At 40.4% G+C, this 22,500-nt stretch overlaps 1 protein-coding gene across 1 annotated transcript in view; it reads right to left on the bottom strand.

Moving 5' to 3' along the window:
- The window catches only part of ZC3H13 (zinc finger CCCH-type containing 13), a gene marked incomplete in the record, with an annotated part of 366,958 nt that overhangs the window by 300,646 nt on the left and 43,812 nt on the right, over positions 1-22,500 (bottom strand).

Below are 22,500 nucleotides of genomic sequence, written 5' to 3' on the forward strand. Positions count from 1 at the left end.
ATTTTTAAAAGCCCATGTGGAAGCCACTGCTCTGGTAGGGTGAGCAGTAATTGTTTCGGGAGGCTGCTGGCAAGCAGTCTCATAGGCCAAAAGGATGATGCTTTTCAGCCAAAAGGAAAGAGAGGTAGCAGTCGCCTTCTGACCTCTCCTCTTACCAGAATAGATAACAAACAATGAAGTAGTTTGTCTGAAATCCTTAGTTGCTTGTAAATAGAACTTTAAAGCACGAACCACCTCAAGATTAGGACACAGAGAAGGAACAACAATTTCCTGGTTAATATTCTTATTAGACACAACCTTAGGAAGAAAACCAGGTTTGGTACACAAAACTACCTTATCTGCATGGAAAACCAGGTAAGGTGAATCACACTGTAAAGCAGATAACTCTGAAACTCTTCGAGCAGAAGAGATAGCTACCAAAAACAAAACTTTCCAAGATAAAAGCTTAATATCTATGGAATGTAAAGGTTCAAACGGAACCCCTTGCAGAACTGAAAGAACTAAATTCAGACTCTATGGCGGAGCCACAGGTCTATAAACAGGCTTGATTCTAACTAAAGCCTGACTAAATTTTTGAACGTCTGGTACCTCTGCCAGACGTTTGTGGAAAAGAATAGATAAAGCAGATATCTGTCCTTTTAAGGAACTAGCTGATAATCCTTTCTCCAATCCTTCTTGGAGAAAAGACAATATCCTGGGAATCCTAATCTTACTCCATGAGTAACCTTTGGATTCACACCAAAAAAGATCTTTTCGCCAAATCTTATGGTAGATTTTCCTGGTGACAGGCTTTCTAGCCTGAATCAGGGTATCAATAACCGACTCAGAGAAACCACGCTTTGATAAAATTAGGCGTTCAATCTCCAAGCAGTCAGACGCAGAGAAATTAGATTTGGATGCTTGAAAGGACCTTGTATTAGAAGGTCCTGCCTCACTGGTAGCGTCCATGGTGGGACAGATGACATGTCCACTAGGTCTGCATACCAGGTCCTGCGTGGCCACGCAGGCGCTATCAGAAACACTGAAGCCCTCTCCTGCTTGATTCTGGCAACCAGGCGAGGGAGGAGAGGAAACGGTGGAAAAACATAGGCCAGATTGAAGGACCAAGGCGCTGCTAGAGCATCTATCAGCACCGCCTGGGGATCCCAGGACCTGGACACGTAAAGAGGAAGATTGGTGTTCTGACGGGACGCCATCAGATCCAATTCTGGAGTGCCCCATAGCTGAGTCAGCTGGGCAAATACCTCCGGGTGGAGTTCCCACTCCCCTGGGTGAAAAGTCTGACGACTTAGAAAATCCGCCTCCCAGATGTCTACTCCTGGGATGTGAATTGCTGTGAGATGGCAGGAGTGATCCTCCGCCCACCTGATTATTTTGGTTACCTCCGTCATTGCTAGGGAACTCCTTGTTCCCCCTTGATGATTGACGTAAGCTACACTCGTGATGTTGTCCGACTGAAATCTGATGAATTTGGCCGCAGCTAGCTGAGGCCATGCCTGAAGCGTGTTGAATATCGCCCTCAGTTCCAGAATGTTTATCGGGAGAAGAGCTTCTTCCCGAGAACATAAGCCCTGAGCTTTCAGGGAGTCCCAGACTGCACCCGAGCCCAACAGACTGGCGTCGGTCGTTACAATGATCCACTCTGGTCTGCGGAAACACATTCCCTGAGACAGGTGATCCTGAGACAACCACCAGAGAAGAGAATCTCTGGTCCCCTGGTCCGGCCGTATTTGAGGAGACAAATCTGCATAATCCCCATTCCACTGTTTGAGCATGCATAGTTGCAGTGGTCTGAGGTGTATCCGTGCAAAAGGGACTATGTCCATTGCCGCTACCGTTAGTCCGATTGTCTCCATGCACTGAGCTACAGATGGCCGAGGAATGGAATGAAGGACTCGGCAAGTGGTTAAGAGTTAACTTTCTGACCTATGTCAGAAATATTTTAATATCTACCGAGTCTATCAGAGTTCCTAGGAAGGAAACTCTTGTGAGGGGGGAGTGCGAACTCTTTTTGATGTTCACCTTCCACCCGTGAGACCTCAGAAATGCCAATACGATTTCCGTGTGAGACTTGGCTCTTTGGAAAGTCTACGCCTGAATTAAGATGTCGTCTAGATAAGGTGCCACTGCTATGCCCCGTGGTCTTAGAACTGCCAGGAGGGACCCTAGCACCTTTGTGAAAATTCTGGGAGCAGTGGCCAACCCAAAAGGAAGAGCCACAAACTGGTAATGCTTGTCCAGAAAGGCGAACCTGAGAAACTGGTGATGATCTTTGTGGATAGGAATGTGCAGATACGCATCCTTTAAATCCACGGTGGTCATATATTGACCCTCCTGGATCATTGGTAAGATTGTCCGAATGGTCTCCATCTTGAATGATGGGACTGAGGAATTTGTTTAGAATTTTGAGATCCAGGATTGGTCTGAAAGTTCCTTCTTTCTTTGGAACCACAAACAGGTTTGAGTAAAAACCCAGCCCTTGTTCCACAATTGGAACTGGGTGGATCACTCCCATTGTATGTAGGTATTCTACACAGCGTAAGAACACCTCTTTCTTTGTCTGGTCTGAAGACAGACGAGAAATGTGGAACCTTCCCCTTGGAGGGGAGTCCTTGAATTCTAGAAGATATCCCTGGGATACAATCTCTAAGGCCCAGGGATCGTGTACATCTCTTGCCGAGGCCTGAACGAAGAGAGAGAGTCTGCACCCTACTAGATCCGGTCCCGGATCTGGGGCTACCCCATCATGCTGTCTTGGAGGCAGCTGCAGGCTTCTTGGCCTGTTTACCCTTGTTCCAGCCCTGGTAAGGTTTCCAGGCTGCCCTGGGTTGTGCAGCGTTACCCTCTTGCTTTGCAGCAGGGGAGGATGAAGCGAGACCGCTCCTGAAAGTCCGAAAGGAACGAAAATTATTTTGTTTGTTCTTTGTCTTGAAGGACTTTTCCTGGGGGAGAGCATGGCCTTTTCCCCCAGTGATTTCTGAAATAATATCTTTCAATTCAGGCCCGAAGAGGGTCTTTCCTTTGAAAGGGATGTTCAATAGTTTGGATTTAGATGACACATCGGCCGACCAGGACTTTAGCCATAGCACCCTGCGCGCTAAAATGGCGAAACCTGAATTCTTTGCCGCTAACTTAACTAGTTGGAAAGCGGCATCTGTGATAAAAGAATTAGCCAGCTTAAGAGCCTTAATTCTGTCCATAATGTCCTCATATGAGGTCTCCGTCTGGAGTGCATCTTCCAGCGCCTTGAACCAGAAAGCAGCTGCAGTGGTTACAGGAACAATGCACGCAATAGGTTGGAGAAGAAAACCTTGTTGAACAAAAATTTTCTTAAGTAAACCCTCTAATTTTTTATCCATAGGGTCTTTAAAAGCACAACTGTCTTCAATTGGTATAGTTGTGCATTTAGCAAGTGAAGAAACAGCCCCCTCCACCTTAGGGACCGTCTGCCACGAGTCCCGCATGGGGTTAAATATGGGAAACATTTTCTTAAAAACAGGAGGGGGAACGAAGGGAATACCTGGTCTATCCCCACTCCCTAGTAACGATATCCGCAATCCTCTGAGGGACCGGAAACACATCAGTGTAAACAGGAACTTCTAGGTACTTGTCCATTTTACACAACTTCTCTGGAACCACCATAGGGTCGCAGTCATCCAGAGTAACTAATACCTCCCTGAGAAATAAGCGGAGGTGTTCTAGTTTAAATTTAAAAGCCAACGTATCTGAATCTGTCTAAGGAGAAACATTTCCCGAATCGGAAATTTCTCCCTCAGACAGCACATCCCTCGCCCCCACTTCAGAGTGTTGTGCGGGTATATCGGATACGGCTACTAAAGCGTCAGAATGCTCATCTGTTCTTAAAACCGAGCTTCAGGCTTTGCAGGTAACACGGGCAGTTTAGATAAGAACACCGAGAGGGTATTATTCATAACTGCCGCCAAGTCTTGCAAGGTAAAAGAGTTAGACGCACTAGAGGTGCTAGGCGTCGCTTGAGCGGGCGTAACTGGTTGTGACACTTGGGGAGAGGTTGACGGGCTAACCTTGTTACCTTCTGTCTGAGAATCATCTTGGGCCACATTTTTAAGTGCAACAATATGTTCTTTAAAGTGTATAGACATATCAGTACAAGTGGGACACATCCTGAGAGGGGGTTCCACCATGGCTTCTAAACACAATGAACAAGGATTTTCCTTGGTGTCAAACATGTTTAGCGGACTAGTAGTAATACAAACAGGCTTGGAAATCACTTTAATCAAGTAAAAACACACTTTGAAAAAAACGTTACTGTGCCTTTGAGATAAAAAAGGCACACAATTTTGCAAAACAGTGAAAAAATGCAGCAAACTTTTCGAAATGTTTACAGTATGTACCTAAAGCATTAGTAAGATTGCACCACTAGCAATATAAACAATTAACCCCTTAATGCCCAAACCGGATCGACAGAAGCCAAAAAAAACGGTTAAGGAAACCAGCACCTTGCCACGACTCTGCTGTGGCCCTACCTGCCCTTGGGAACCAGATTTGTGGGGAAAAAGCTTCTTATAGGCCCTCAAACTGCAGCAGGACCCTCCATGTGAAAACAGCCTGAACTTCTAGTCAAAATAACTGCACATCTGAGGCGTGACATTAGGCCCCTCCCACCTCACTCCGGTGCTTGTGAGGCCTAAAGAAACACTCCCAAGTGTTTTAGTAATAGCCATGTGGATAACAACCCCTGAAAGAAACCCAAAGGAACCTTCAAAGTGTCTCAAAAAACAATATTTTCAATAAAAACCGTTTGCCCTGAAGTAGTGTCAACCAGCATAAACTAGCCCTGTTATGTAAGCTTGAAATTCCATACTTAGTCTCTGAACACAGCTTACCCTTCTCTCATGGGGATATTAACAGTCTTTTCTAGCATTATCACAGTCTTGTCTAGAAATAAATGACTGAACATACCTTATTGCAGCCTAACCTGCAAACCGTTCCCCCCAACTGAAGTTCTCTTGTACTCCTCAGTCCTGTGTGGGAACAGCAGTGGATTTTAGTTACAACCTGCTAAAATCATCTTCCTCCCTGCAGAAATCTTCATCTACTTTCTGCTAGAGAGTAAATAGTACACACCGGTACCATTTAAAATAACAAACTCTTGCTTGTAGAAAATAAAAACTACAATTCTAACACCACATTCACTTTACCCTTCCGATTGCTTAGAGCCAGCAAAGAGAATGACTGGGGGGTGGAGCTAGAGGGGGAGCTATATGGACAGCTCTGCTGTGTGATCTCTTTGTCACTTCCTGTTGGGAAGGAGAATATCCCACAAGTAAAGGATGAATCCGTTGACTCGATACATCTTACAAGAGATATATAGATATATATATATATATATACATATATATATATATATATATATATATACACACACACATATACATATACACACACACACACACATATACATACATATACACACACACATATATATATTCTTCAACAAACTACAAGAGAAGAACAAAGACCATCAAAAATTTCTTAAGGCCCTGTATAGATAGGGAATCAAGCACTCTTTTTTTATAAAAAATAGCTCAAAAGTATAGCTAAATTAAACAAATGGAATGAATCTCTGACCAGTACAATCACTGAGAACAAAAAATAATTTATTAATAGTACAGAAAGAAGTAAATCCTAACTGTCCAAACATAGCAATAGGCCAGTTGTGCGCTGGCCTAGGGTATATGTTAGCAACACAAAGTGAAGTATGTTGAACAAACAATATAGTACATGTGGCCAATTAAAACCCTGAAGATGTGCACATCATAATCATAATATTGGCAAAAATACAATCCAAAGACACCTAGTACACTGCTACACCCAAGCTGTACACGGTACCCAAGTCAATACAAGGGATAATTACCGGACAGGTAAATTTTTAGGGATCTAAGCAGTGATAGGTGCTTTGTAAAGATTTCAGGAACAACAATAATGGCAGTATAGCAACAATTACAAAGAATTACATACAAGTATGAAGAATAGCTATTGCAATGGTTATTAGCAATAGGATAGATAGTAAGTTACATGCAAGTATGAAGAATAACTATTGCAATGGTTATTAGCAATAAGATAGATAGTGGAACATAGTAATACAACCTTCATAACGAATTGCCTCAGTACAGCAGTTACATAGAGACACAGCAGTTTACATAGAGATGCCTGCATATATTGAGATAAAATTCTCACAAGAGTGTATTGCTGAAGAAAACAACCAAATCACACCAGGATGATTTTCCACATATAGCGGTATTGTCTTCAGCCAGACTTCGCATAAGTCCAAAGTATGCAAAATGGGATAAGTGCTGCCAAAGCTGCATGCGTGTTAGTAAAGCATAGTACTTCTTATTGCTGAAGATGTTGTGTGAAAACAGCAAACAAGCCAAATGAGCAGTGGGAGTCAGTCCAGGCTAACCCCCATATTGCAAGTGAAAGCAGCTATATTCCTATGTTAAACCATAAGCATGCACTTATCTGATTCTGTAGGTGTCCACAATTGAGGTCCGCTGTTTGTTACCAGTTGCCTCCTGAAATACTGCCTTGTAATTGAGTCCCATGAAACAGTTTGCTGAGCCAGTTGAATGCAGCACGCTGAGACTGCAGCGTGGTAGGACTGTGTGCTTACTTCCTGGTTGGTCACATGTGCTTTGGCAGCACTTATCCCATTTTGCATACTTTGGACTTATGCGAAGTCTGGCTGAAGACAATACCGCTATATGTGGAAAATCATCCTGGTGTGATTTGGTTGTTTTCTTCAGCAATACACTCTTGTGAGAATTGTATCTCAATATATGCAGGCATCTCTATGTAAACTGCTGTGTCTCTATGTAACTGCTGTACTGAGGCAATTCGTTATGGAGGTTGTATTACTATGTTCCACTATCTATCTTATTGCTAATAACCATTGCAATAGTTATTCTTCATACTTGCATGTAACTTACTATCTATCCTATTGCTAATAACCATTGCAATAGCTATTCTTCATACTTGTATGTAATTCTTTGTAATTGTTGCTATACTGCCATTATTGTTGTTCCTGAAATCTTTACAAAGCACCTATCACTGCTTAGATCCCTAAAAATTTACCTGTCCGGTAATTATCCCTTGTATTGACTTGGGTACCGTGTACAGCTTGGGTGTAGCAGTGTACTAGGTGTCTTTGGATTGTATTTTTGCCAATATTATGATTATGATGTGCACATCTTCAGGGTTTTAATTGGCCACATGTACTATATTGTTTGTTCAACATACTTCACTTTGTGATGCTAACATATACCCTAGGCCAGCGCACAACTGGCCTATTGCTATGTTTGGACAGTTAGGATTTACTTCTTTCTGTACTATTAATAAATTATTTTTTGTTCTCAGTGATTGTACTGGTCAGAGATTCATTCCATTTGTTTAATTTAGCTATACTTTTGAGCTATTTTTTATAAAAAAAAAAAAAAAGTGTGCTTGATTCCCTATCTATACAGGGCCTTAAGAAATGTTTGATGGTCCTTGTTCTCCTCTTGTAGTTTGTTGAAGAATAATTTTTTATAGGGTCTGCACCACATTATAATTATAATCTAGCATAACAATGTTTTCTAAAGCTTGATAAAAAAAAAATTTTTGGAAAAAGACACAATTATAGTAGCCATTTGTCCTGTACCCTTTTTGTTTTTTTATAAATAATACCTAGTATACTGGGTGTATACCCCTCACTAGGTCTAACTTTTAGGATTAGGCCGCTGTGTCATAAATTCTATGTTTCTCTGATCTGTCCAAATCTAAGAGGGCAATATGGCGTTCACTCTGTCTGATGAAACTTGGGAAGCAGAACTTTCTGCTACATTCTCTATGAGTAACACTGTGGAAAGCAAGAATGGTGAAGGAGAGACTATCAATATTTTTGGTGCCTTTAAAAACTATAAACAACTGGTAATGAAACAGATTAGATTGAGAGCTGAATCATCTAGTCTGGAAAATTACATTCAGAATGAAATAATACCAAGGGGCTTGAGATTGAAGCTAGATCCTGGAACCAACTTACGCAGTGATGAGGGTGGTGAGGCATTCTTAGAGGACTGATATACCAGCCTGTCAGAATGCTCAATAATTTTGATGAAAAAAATGGTCAAGAGAAATAAAGAAAGACTTGAGAAAAAGAAACTAGAGGTAGATGAGGCCCTTGTCATTGTTAATAATTTTGAGCAAAATTCAAATTTTGAAAAGCTCAATAGTGAAATGAAGGAACAGATTGCAAGATTGCAGTCTGAGATTAAGTTAAGAAAAGGTAAAAAACTGGTTAGGGACCAGGAAGACTATAAGAAAAAACAGGTTTACAGTTATAGACATATACGTGGTTCATATGATTCTGGGACTGACTGTTCAGATGCAGAATCTGACAATAGGATGTCAAAAAACGAGACGCGCCCTGGCCCATCCACCCCACAAGGAGGAGGAGGGGGGGCCGGAAGAGATGGAATAGGGACAGGTACAAATACTGGAGGAAGACGATATCCTTACCGCCAGTCCAGGGACAGAGAATTCAGCAGGAGTTCGGAGAGGCAGCAGAATTACAGACCAAGGGGTCGGAGGGGCAGAAGACCCTACTAGACGCACCCCCCTCATCTGATAACCTGCAGGTGATTAACCTGTCCTCTTTTCGCCTCAACAATTGCCATCTCAGTGTGCTAAAGCGTGGCTTGTCATTTTGTCCATCTAATGGATTTGACAAGTTTACTTTTCTAAAAGATCTTCACAGATTTGCTAGAAAAGTAGTTCTTTCTCAAATGTTTAAAAATAGATGTAAGAATATAATTGAGGATCTGAGCTTGACCACTGAGGATAGGCTGGCGCTACAGGACCTCAATGAATTATATCAGGAATCGACCTCTGACGAAGATTCTTTTCTAGCGTCAGAGATAGATTTACCTTTTAAATTATCTTCTCATTTTAAGAAAAGATCCACTTATATGCCGCAAATTTCTTTCTCTCCTGCAGTTAACTTATTTGTTAAACTGGTTGAAAGGGAGATACAGGAACTGCCACTGAGTGGCATTGTTGATGACAACTTGACCAAGAAAGAACGAAAAGCTCTGAAAGAGTTAAAAACGGCCCCCAACGTTGTGTACAAATCAGCGGATAAGGGGGGCAATGTCGTTCTATGGGATGAAACTATGTATTGCAAGGAGGTAATGAGACAACTGTCAGATAAAGATCAATATCTGAAACTTGACTTCAACCCTCTGCCTACCTTGCAATCAAAACTTTTCACAATTTTGAACAATGCCAGAAATGATGGGACAATTACTAATACAGAATTTGGTTATTTGATGGTAGACAATCCAGTTATGCCTATATTTTACTGTATACCTAAGATTCATAAGAACATTAAGAATCCGCCTGGACGTCCCATCATTTCTGGCATCGGGAGTCTGGTTGAACATGTAGGTCACTTTATTGATCATGCTCTGCGTCCTTTTTTGGTGACTTTACCGTCAGTCATTTGTTCTTGACACAACTGACTTTTTGAAAAAAATCAATGGGATGCCAGTTGACAAAGAATCACTTTTAGTGACAATGGACGTAGAGGGACTTTATTCCAGTATCCCACATGATACTGGTATAAAAGCCTGTGAAAGTTTCCTGTCAAGCAGAGGTACAACATTTTCCAAACACACTGAGCTCATTGTTGACCTTCTAAGATTCATTCTCAATAACAAAGTTTTCATGTTTAATAACAGAATTTACAAACAATTGAGAGGAACAGCCATGGGGGCCATATGTGCCCCCACATACGCCTGTTTACATTTAGGCAAATGGGAGATGGATTCAGTTTATCAACACAATTTGTTCACTAAACATGTCAATTTCTGGCTGAGATATGTGGACGATGTATTCCTCATTTGGGAGGGTGATCAAGTTGAATTATTGCAGTTTGTCAATAGTTTGAACCAAAATAATCTAAATATTCGACTTACTATGCACTTTAGTAAATCTGAGATTGATTTTCTTGACATTAAGGTCAAAAATGTGAACAATATGTTGGTCACTGAAAATTTTAGAAAGGCTACGGCTACTAATAGCCTGTTAATGGCAAGCAGTCACCATCCCCGACACCTTATAGGAGGAATTCCTAAAGGACAATTTCTTCGGCTACGCCGCAATTGATCGTCGAAAGAGAAATTTGAGGAACATGGAAAGCTCATGCAAGATAGGTTTCTTGAACGTGGCTATTCACGGCGAAAGATTAAAAAAGCTATGATTCACGCAAGAAAAATTGATAGAGATGATCTCCTGTTCAAGAGGACTAAACAAACAAAGTCAGTGATACGATTAACCACGACTTATAATTGTCATTGGCAAACCATTAAGTCCGTTCTTAATAAGCATTGGCCAATCCTTTTAAAGTGATGGCAACATTGCTGAAGAAGTTGGGACTTATCCCAGCCTTACAGCAAAAAGAGCAAAAAATCTCAAAGATAACCTGGTCTCGAGCCAATTTAAACCCACAGAAAAAGAAGGAAATTGGCTTAAGAAGCACATCCCTAATGGCAACTTTCCTTGTGGAAAGTGTGTGACATGTGAATTTATTAAAAGGACCAAGACATTTTCTGGCAATAGTAAAAAATGTTTTCAGATTAATTACTTCTTCAATTGCAATACGGAGGGGGTTGTGTATCTCCTGGAATGTTCTTGCCCGGCATTTTACATGGGCAAAACGAAACGTATCTTTAAAGATCGTATAAAGGAACACAGGGATGATATAAAAGGTAAAATACAATCTAGCAGCATTGCAAGACATTATCAAGCTGTACATAATAGCAACCCAGGTTGTCTACGCTTTACAGGTATAGACAAAGGTATTGTGCATGGAAGAGGGGGGGACAATGATAAATGTCTGCTCCAAAAAGAGTGTAAGTGGATATTTACTTTGAACACTCTTTCGCCGGTTGGTCTTAATGAAAAGTTGGATATGGCTAGTTTCATCTAAAAAAGCCCCTTTCTATTATAATATTCATGTATATTAAGAGTATTTGGATGTTATGAAAATGAATAGCTTTCTAACATTACTTGCTCCCTGAGTTTCAAATTTTAGTTTCAATTTTAATTAAAGACTACTTATTTCATTCTTTTGCTTATCTTTTGTTTTTCATTTTTAAAAAAAAAAAAATTATTTTTTTTATTTTGCCATTGTGAACGTCATTTACTAATTTGACTTATTATGTCTCATCAACTTTTTTGCTAGTTACTTCCTTCTTCTTTATAATTAGTTAGGTTTGGTATGTATGTTACACATTGTTTAGCATCAAGATTAAGGTACATAATTGGTTAAAACTGGGAGGAGTCTTTGTGGATATATTCCCTCCCAGCAGAGCTAAGATCCATCCGCCCTGAGGAAGCCCCGCCTATCATTTGGCATTGTGGGTGAAACAATCAGGATCGTAGGCATTGGATCACAGACGCACATGTGACCAACCAGGAAGTAAGCACACAGTCCTACCACGCTGCAGTCCCAGCGTGCTGCATTCAACTGGCTCAGCAAACTGTTTCATGGGACTCAATTACAAGGCAGTATTTCAGGAGGCAACTGGTAACAAACAGCAGACCTCAATTGTGGACACCTACAGAATCAGATAAGTGCATGCTTATGGTTTAACATAGGAATATAGCTGCTTTCACTTGCAATATGGGGGTTAGCCTGGACTGACTCCCACTGCTCATTTGGCTTGTTTGCTGCTTTCACACAACATCTTCAGCAATAAGAAGTACTATGCTTTACTAACACGCATGCAGCTTTGGCAGCACTTATCCCATTTTGCATACTTTGGACTTATGCGAAGTCTGGCTGAAGACAATACCGCTATATGTGGAAAATCATCCTGGTGTGATTTGGTTGTTTTCTTCAGCAATACACTCTTGTGAGAATTTTATCTCAATATATGCAGGCATCTCTATGTAAACTGCTGTGTCTCTATGTAACTGCTGTACTGAGGCAATTCGTTATGGAGGTTGTATTACTATGTTCCACTATCTATCTTATTGCTAATAACCATTGCAATAGTTATTCTTCATACTTGCATGTAACTTACTATCTATCCTATTGCTAATAACCATTGCAATAGCTATTCTTCATACTTGTATGTAATTATTTGTAATTGTTGCTATACTGCCATTATTGTTGTTCCTGAAATCTTTACAAAGCACCTATCACTGCTTAGATCCCTAAAAATTTACCTGTCCGGTAATTATCCCTTGTATTGACTTGGGTACCGTGTACAGCTTGGGTGTAGCAGTGTACTAGGTGTCTTTGGATTGTATTTTTGCCAATATTATGATGTGCACATCTTCAGGGTTTTAATTGACCACATGTACTATATTGTTTGTTCAACATACTTCACTTTGTGTTGCTAACATATACCCTAGGCCAGCGCACAACTGGCCTATTGCTATGTTTGGACAGTTAGGATTTACTTCTTTCTGTACTATTAATAAATTATTTTTTGTTCTCAGTGATTGTACTGGTCAGAGATTCATTCCATTTGTTTAATTTAGCTATACTTTTGAGCTATTTTTTATAAAAAAAGAGTGCTTGATTCCCTATCTATACAGGGCCTTAAGAAATTTTTGATGGTCCTTGTTCTCCTCTTGTAGTTTGTTGAAGAATAATTTTTTATAGGGTCTGCACCACATTATAATTATAATCTAGCATAACAATGTTTTCTAAAGCTTGATAAAAAAAATGTTTGGAAAAAGACACAATTATAGTAGCCATTTGTCCTGTACCCTTTTTTTTTTTTCATTTTCAATATCTTTATTTAGACAATAAAAATAACGGTTCATAAGAAATAATAAATGAACAAAAGATATGCAAATACATTGAAATACCGTCAATACTGCAACTCCAAAGATCTCAGGAAAGTCATACATTATATGAGCAAAGGACTTGCCAATAAGGAATCTAACTACATGGCTTTCCCAAGTCCTCTGTGTTTATCTTGCAAATGTCCACAGATCGCTTCAGTTCTAAGCTGGGGAAGCAGAGTTATTCCTAGGAGAAAGTCCATATGTTTTCACAATATTAACTTATCCTTAAGTCAATTGGCTAGGAACCTGAGATCTCAGAGTCTTAAGTTATAACAATTTAAGAAATGATAACAGCATTAACATGGGTGTATTAACGCACACCAAACAATATAATCCGTGTATTCAGTATGGATACAAGTTAGAAGAGAAGGATAGAAGAAGGAAGAAAGAAAAAAAGGGGGGGGAGAGGGGGGGGGGAGGGAAGGAAAAGAGGGGAGGGAAGGTAATGGGTAATGAAGAGAATCATGAACAGACATCTCAACAGTTGAGTAGCCAGATCTCACATGTCCAGCTACTCCAGTTGAGGCTTCCAAAGTCCCAGAATATATTCATATAATTCCATTTTATCGTCTCTCATGTAACGAAATCGCTCAAGCATCAAATATCTCTCAATCTGGTTTTCCCAATCAGAGACCGAAGGAACTCTAACGGATTTCCAGTTTTTTGGGATAAGAGATTTAGCGCCGTTAAGCATCATGAAGAGGAGGTGTTTTTTGGGTTTGTCAACCAATTTAGGTAAACCATGAAAGAGTAAGAGAGCAGGGTTTCTGTTCAGCTTGATATTTAATTTAGAATCTATTATGTTTAGTACTGAGTGCCAATATGGCTTCACTAGTTCATAGCTCCACCATATATGGAGGAATGTGCCCTGTTCCTCACAACCCCTCCAACACCTCCCATCAGATTGTTTATATATTTTCTTAATTCTGACTGGTGTCAGATACCAGCGCGAAAGGAACTTATAATTGGACTCGATAGTTCTGGCAGATAGAGATGCCTTTGTATGTTTGTGAAATATGTTTTGCCAAGCCTTCTCTGAAAGGGGAGGTACAAGTTCCCGCCTCCACTGCTCAACATATGTAGGCAAGGGAGTGTCTTTATGAGATGTCAGAAGGCGGTACATTATGGTTATCAAGTGTTTGGGAGTGTGGGGTAAAAGACAAAGTGTTTCCATTAAAGTCGGTTGCCTAGTAATATTTTCCCTAGCTTTACACGACAAAAGGTAATGCTGAAGTTGCATATGGAAGTACCATGAGATCCTGAATTCAGGATTTTCAAGGTCCTCAAGTGGTTTAAGTTTTTTGTCCGCTAATAACCTACAAAACATAGTCTGACCTATTTGCATAGTATTAAAGTTCACATTTTGGGTATTTGTAAAAGGGATGTCTGGATTATGGACAAATGGAGTCAAGGGGGAGGGATTCGAGGAGACATGCGGATACTCTATTAGTATCTTGTCCCATTGAGAAAAAAATTCTTGCAGGAATGGATGAGAACTAATTGACTTAGGTCTGGTTTTTGTAGAGGTCCACCCCAGAGAGCCCACATTTTGTGCCCCTATAAGTGCCCTACCTATCTGGACCCAAATTTTGTCCTTAGAGTTGTTGCTCCATTCTACCTGGTGTTGGAGGTGTATGGCTTTCTTGTACAGGTGGAGATTAGGGACTCCCAACCCCCCCCTATCCTTAGGTAAATAGAGGGTATGTTTAGAGATGCGCGGCTTAGCCCCTCCCCAAATGAATTCTTCTATCCTTCCCTGCAGGTTTTTTAGGTAGTGTGTTGGGAAAGGGATCGGAAGCGTTTGTAAATAATATAGGATACGGGGGAGAATATTCATTTTTATTATTCCAATTCTGCCTAACCATGATGTGTCTTTATTTTTCCACGAAGAAAGGTCACTAACTATCTGAGTCATTAGGTGGGTATAATTAGCTTCAAATAAGGAGTCTGCTTTTGGTGTAAGGTTAATCCCTAGATATTTAAGAGTACGGGTCTGTATGCGTAGTTTGCAGATATGTGCCAGCTGGCCTACCTCTGCCTGGGGGAGATTTATGTTTAAAATTTCTGATTTAGTCTGGTTTAGATGAAAATTAGATACCCTACCATAATTCTCAAACTCTTTTAGGACCTCAGGGAGGGAAGCCAGAGGATGTGATATTGACAGTAGGACGTCGTCCGCGTATAAAGAAAGTTTATGCTCCTGGCCCCTATTAGGATACCCTGGATTTTTTTATTGTCTCTTATTTTCTGTGCCAGTACTTCTATAGTCAGAGCGAATAATAACGGGGAAAGTGGGCAGCCCTGTCTCGTTCCGTTAGTTATTTTAAAAGGGGCAGATAGGATATTATTAATTTTGACCTGCGCAGATGGGTTGGAGTAAAGAGAGAAAACTCGTATGAAATGTTGACCAAAATTCATCTTCGACAGGGTAGCCCGGAGAAAAGGCCAGCTGACCTTGTCGAAGGCCTTCTCTGCATCTGTTGAGATAAATATAGATGGAATACCACTGATTTGCACGTAGCTTGCTAGTAGGGCAGCCTTTATGGTATTGTCCCTGGCCTCTCGGCCAGGCACAAAGCCCACCTGATCAGGGGAAATCAATGAAGGCAGAAACTTATTCAATCTGGTCGAAAGGATTTTTGCAAAAATCTTTAAATCCACATTGAGAAGGGAGATTGGCCTGAAATTTTCTGGGCGGTTTGACGGTTTTCCCGGCTTTGGAATGGTAGTTATGTGGGCCAGGAGCATAGAAGGAGGAAAGACCTGTGTGTCCCCTATGCTATTAAAGAGCAATGCTAGATGTGGTGACAAGGTGTCTTTAAACAGTTTATAGTATTTGGCACTAAAGCTATCAGGGCCTGGGCTCTTGCCTGTATGGAGACTATCTATTGTGTTGGCCACTTCTTCAGTAGTTATATGTGCTTCCAGTTCTTCCATCTCTTCACGAGATAGGGATGGTAGTGTCAGGGAATCTAAATATTTTTCGATATTTGTTAGGTGAGTCGTATGATCCTCCCCTATTGGAGTGTCAATGTGAGTCTGTAAATTATAGAGTCCTTGGTAGTATGTGCGCAGTACTTCCGAAATTGCTGGGCTGCTTTTAAGGGTTTGGTCTTGCTTGTTTATAATAGTGTATACATGGGTTTTTAATTGTCTCCTTTTCAGAGCTCTTGCTAGTAATTTACCGGGTTTGTCCCCAAATTCATAGTATTTCTGCTGTGTCTTTAGGGCTAGTTTTTGATGTTCAAGGGTATTTAGATCTTGTATGTCTTTTCTAGCCTGTTGTAGCTGTATTTTAACTTGGGTATCTGTGGGTGATCTCTTGTGGTTTTTCTCCAGATCCTGTATTTTGAGAAGAAGGGACGTATATTTTACTCTTTTTTGTTTGGATAGTAAGGCTTTCTGTTTAATCAGTTCTCCTCGCAGTACGCACTTATGTGCTTCCCAGACAACATGAGAGGGTAGGTCATTGCTAGTATTATTTTGAAAGTATTCTAATAGTGTGTTTTCTATTTGAGTTTTAATCACCTGATTATTAAGCATGAAATCATCAAACCTCCATATGAAAGGATGGTCTGGTATTGTGGGCCAGTTCAGCTTACAGATAACTGGGGCGTGATCCGACCATGTCATAGGGAGTATTTGAATGTCTGTAACTAGCGCTAGTGTGGATTGATCCGTGAAGATATAATCAATCCTCGTAAATAGGTCATGAGGATGCGAAAAAAAAGTATAATCTTGTCTGGTGGGGTGCATAGTGCGCCAAACATCATGCACCGCCAGTTCCTCCAATCTAGAGTTACAGTGTTTAATAATTTTTTTTGACGTGGATGCCATGGCTCTAGATGTGTCTAATATTGGATCAAGGGGCAAGTTGAAATCGCCCCCTAGGATCAGCAAGCCCTTTCTTAGTTCCAGAATTTTGTTTGTAATCAAGGTCATGAATTTGCTTTGGTGAAGATTCGGAAAATAAGTGTTAACTAAGGTATCCACTTTATTGTGTAGTGTGCCTATGAGTATTAAATATCTTCCCCCAGGGTCCTTTTCCATGTGAATCATAGAGAAAGGTGAGGAGTGTTTTATTAGTATCCCCACACCATTTTTTTTTTGTGGGCCTGATGCAAAATACATCACAGGATATTTGGCGTTATGCCAAATTGGTTCTTTTCCCTTTTTAAAGTGGGTTTCCTGCAAAAATATTATGTCACATTTCAATCTGGTAGCATCTCTTATCAGGTGTGACCTTTTTTCTGGTATGTTAAGACCTTTAGCGTTTACTGTCATCAGCGACAAGTTGTGAACGCAATGTCTGGACATGGTGGAAGAAGGTAGGGTAGGAGAGGAAGGAGAGGGGAAAAAAAAAAAGAGAAGAGGTTAAGATAAAGAAAGAGTCAAACCTTTTTTTATTCCCAACGTAAATGTCGAGAGATTAGCAACCCAGAAACTTTACCTCTGTGCTGCAGTCAGGTACGACAAAGGTAAGAGTTAAAGCAGATTAATATAGTGGTAAAGAAAATTAGCAGAAAAACAACCTAACCTGGTTGTAGTAGTTAGGGTGAAATGAGTAAGTAAAAGAAAAGTGTGGGATCAGTATCCCCACACCTGATTTAGTTATTTGTGAGGAGTTTTATAGCAAACTAGGGTCAAGGGTATCCAAGCCAGTTAGGTGCCCCTAATCACCCTGGGCTTAATTTTATCACAGAAAGTCACAGTGAGTCAAGGCTCTCACCCAAATGAAGTAATAGCCTGGTGCCCTTTTAAATATAAAACGCGATGAACACCTTACACATTAATACATGCATTGGTTGTAAGTAATGTATTATAATTATGTTTCAAATTGGAGCAAAATTGAAATCGACAGGCCTGTCCCTTCATTCATAGATATACAATAATGAACAAAATACACAGCAAACACAGTGCAACATTTATAAAAACTATTCAACTATTCAGAACTGTTTTAACCATAATACAATCCCCTCCATGAGATTTCAGTTTTAGTGTGGCCTAAAAAACTTCTTTACCCACATTATTAATACTTCACTGCACTTCATTTGGTATAATAGTGAGTGCCCTAAATCTCCAAAGTTGAGATTAAAACTATATGTCTATAATCAGGTACCTGGGTCCATATAACCCGGAAGTGTCTAAGCAAAATGTCTGGCTAAGTTGAACTCATAGTCCCTAAGTGTGCTACTGGGCATGGTTCTATTATATATTGTCAAAAGAGAAAAGAGCTCAAATATGGTAGCTCAAATAATGTAAAAAGGCTAATTACTTGCTCTGTTCCTCTTCTTGTGGGGAACCTTTCAGAAGAGATGAGGGTTGTCCTGTCTAGCTTATATGCTCCTATGTGTGTGAGTGTATCACTAATCAAAACTACGTGCTGCCTTATCATAAGTGTGCATTTTAGACAATACCAAGAACAAGACACATTATAGAACCTAGAGAAAAACACATTTGGCAAATGACAGATTATACTTATCACATTTCTCCAGATGAGTGTCCAATGGATTGTATAAGTCACCAGTCATATAAAGCCAGGGTGTCCATTACCTGGGCAAATAAACATACTGTTTCCTTGTATCTCCCCAAGAAGACCATTAAGTAGCCCGTCTGATCGAAAAAACTTCAAAAAGTTCAACAAGTTGGAAGCAGGCCCTAGGTCATGTTGGTTTCCTGAGCATCCTGGGCCTGTTGAGATGTCGTTGCTCCATCCGGTGAAGAGATGACTATATCCAGATTTTTGCAGAAGTCTTGTAAGTCCGGAGGGGATCTGTAAACTGCCTGTGTGCAGTTTCGTGTAGCAATTATGCACACTGGAAAGCCCCATTTATATGGTATTTTGTGGGCCTGGAGTTCGTTTGTTATAAATTTGAGGTCCCTCCTTTTCTGCAAGGTGATTTGACTTAAATCAGAAAAAATCTGTAGGGGTATGCCCGCATGAGTGACTCCATTAAGATTCCTTGCCTTTTGTGATATTAATTCTTTATCCTTGTAGCTCAGGAATTTAACTATTATATCCCTTGGGGGTGCTTTTGAGGATGGTCTTGGTCTCAAGGCCCTATGGGCTCTCTCCAGAGGGACATCCACTGAGCTAGGAGTTCCTTTTATTGTCCTGAACAGATCCTGCAGGTAGCCCTCAAGTGCATTGTTAGACACAGATTCTGGAACTCCCCTAATCCTCATATTGTTCCTTTGCCCCCTATTATCTAGATCTTCAATTCTAGACAATAAAAACTGTATATTGTCCTCCTGGTCTTGGATGTGCTGAGAGTTGGAGTTTACTTGCTTCTGTAGGTCACTGTGCTTGACTTCAAGTGTCATGACTCTCTGACTGACCTGCTGTATATCCTTTTTCAGGTCACCAAATAATGACCTCATCTCTGTTAACACAACATTTATATCTGCTTTTGATGATATGATGCTAAGGTCCTCTCTAGTAAGGGGGTTCTGATGTTGTAAGCTAGAGGTAGAGCCTGTTGTGGATTCCAATGTCTCTCGTGGGGTCATGTCAGTGGTACCTTCATCATTTACTGTAGTTGCTGGCTTTAGGTAATTAGACATGTTTGCACTTTTAGGGCCCTTATCTGACCTATTTGTTTTCCTATTAGACATGGCTCCTAATGTATTGAAGGCAGATTTCTGAGGTGCACAGAGAGAATTGTTTTCTTGAACTGCAAATCTAGATCTCTGAGGAAGCCACATACAGCCTTCTTGTATTCGTGTCAATTCTGCAGGTGTTAAGGCAGGTATATAGCAGGGCCTTCTTAGGTAATAGTGAAGGGGTGTCACAGTTATTAAGTAATGAAATTTTTGCCTTTATGCTCTATGTGCGAATCACCTCAGTCAATGAGAAACACAAAGAAAAACCCCAAGTGTAAGTCTTTTGCAGGGGAAGTATCTGTGCTAACAAACGGATGCTAATATGTTTATGCCGGAGGAGAGCAGACTTGTCCCTGTAGATGTGAATGCAGTTGTAGGCCAGAGCGCTATCCACTGTGAGATGTATGTGCGCCACGTGGGGCGATGACTATGGCCCAGGTCTTAATTTGTTATGCATGTGCCTTCCTGCATCCCAGTAATCCCCGCACATAACTCATACCGCCTAAGGTAAGTTTTTATTACCTGCCGTTCGGTTGTTGTTACAATCAGGTCCGTTTAGCCCTTAGGAAGTACTCGCCCCTAATATGGTTCCGTTACCATGCGGCGCTTCAATGAAGGGGGCTAGACAGCGTGATCCCAGCTCGCCTGTTAGGTGTGGAGAGGAGCGGTTTCAATATTCTTGCTGACCGTTACCTCCTTTAACTCCGCTGGCGTTTGTGGTCAGGTCCGGTCACTGTATCATGCTCACATGTAGGCCAAATAGTGAGACGTCGAGTCAGGGAGCACTCTTTCCGCTGGGCCCCAAAGTGCCGTTGCTTGTCTGTTGTTTGCTTGCCTCCGTGATTTGCAGCGCAGCACTATATTAATTTATTCTGGAGTGCCTGAGTTGTAATCCTATAACATGCCAGGGTTTTCATTAAGAAATAAACATTTTAAATACCTAGTTTTGAGTATACATCAGGTGTGGGGCTTAAGAGCCAGAATTCAAGCAGCCATCATCCTGTATGGCCAGGCTCCGCCCCCCCTTTTTGTTTTTTATATATATATATATATATATATATACATATATACATACGCACACATATATACACACACACCAAGAGGACCACTTTGAGCAAGTATCTTAAATCTGAAAAAAAAAAAATATATATATATATATATATATATATATATATATATATATATATATATATATATATATACACACACACATACATACACACACACATATACACACACAGAGTATATACATACACATATATACATAAATATATATATACACACACACACACACACACAGAGTATATACATACACATATATACATATATATATATATATATATACACACACACACACAGAGTATATACATACACACACACACATATACATACCGGATAAGTGTATTTCTGGTTGCTTGAGAGTCACTATTAAAAATAGGTCTAACTAGTTCTATAACCCAGATTTTACTATAAAACACTGTATTTACTTGATATACAGTAAATAAAAGCAAATTAATACAAATAAAGACAAACTTAATTTAATGTAACAGTTTTATTATGCATTTTATTGCAAATGCTGTTACAGTAAATAAAAGCAAATAAAAGGTAAACTTAACTTTATGTAACCGTTCAATTGCTCTTGATCATCTTTGTTTTTTTTCCTATTGGGCCAATACTTTTTAATCATTGGTGATTCGTGGATCACATGGGCAAGAGCCTGTTAGAGGCGCACACACTAGATGTATCGTATGACCAGACTACTACTGAGCCCAATGGGAGGATCCACTTCAACAGGATGCTCAATCTCTTGCAGAGAACAATGTGTTTATTCAGGAAATAAAACGCATTGTTTTCAGCAAGAGTTTGAGCCACTCTGGGAATTGGTTATTGATTGAGCATTCTGTTGAAGTGGATCCTCCCATTGGGCTCAGAAGTAGTCTGTCATCGTCATGTACTGTATCACTCTTCCGGACCAGAGGGATACTGTGCAGCCGCAAGATAGCCCGCCCCGATTGCCATGCTGATGCAATCGTAAGTGCTGCAATATATTTTCTGTCCCTATTACTGTACCGTGTAGCAGATAAGCGTGTCTATATCCTGTTGAAGTGGATCCTCCTATTGGGCTCTATTTCTGTCCCTACCGTTTGTCTAATGGGTGGGTCTGTGAGTGGGTCAGTGTTGAGTGGGTCAGTGTAACTATTGTCGCTCTATTTACTGCAGCTCCTGCTGTTTAAAGACTGTTTTCTTCATGCTCTAACAAAAAAATTCATGTTTTAAAAAAAAAAAAAAAATCCGGTTGCTTGAGTTCCAGATAATCGAGATTCTACTGTTTATTTTATGTTGGGGCTTCTGATGTACACAAGCAATGATAACTATTAGCTGGAGTAGTGTAAAGCACGCCACCACTAGACACTGGAGCAGAGGAAGTGTGTTCTCTGTAGTGATAAACCATCTGAAAGAATCTGGATGTGACAGATGCCAGGAAAGGCTACCTATTGTAAAGTTTAGTGGAGGAGAGATAATGGACTGTGGCTATTTTTTTAAGGGTTTAGTTAGCCCCCTTAGTTTCAGTGAAGAGAAAATTTTTGGATTTAGTATCGCTTTAATGGTTCAGGACATTTTAGACAATTGGCTACTTCCAAAATTGTGGCGGCAGTCTGGGGAAGGCCATTTACTGTTCCAGCATGACAAAAGCACAAAGTGAGGTCTATGAAGACATGATTTGACAAGTTTGGGGAGGAGGAACTTAAGTGGCCTCCAAAGAGCCCCGACCTCAACTCATTGAACACCTTTAGGATGAATTGGAATGCGAATTGTAAGCCAGATTTTCATGTCTGACCTCACAAGTTTGGGCACAAATTCCCACAGACAAACTCCAAAATCTTGTGAAAAGCCTTCCCAGAAGAGTGGTGGCTGTTATTGTGGCAACTCTATATTGATACCCATGGTTTTGGATTAGGATGTCCAACAAGCTCATATAGGTGTGATGATCAGGTGTCCATATACTTTTGGGCC

The sequence above is a fragment of the Bombina bombina genome, chromosome 3, assembly GCF_027579735.1.
Source record: "Bombina bombina isolate aBomBom1 chromosome 3, aBomBom1.pri, whole genome shotgun sequence".
NCBI lineage: Eukaryota > Metazoa > Chordata > Amphibia > Anura > Bombinatoridae > Bombina > Bombina bombina.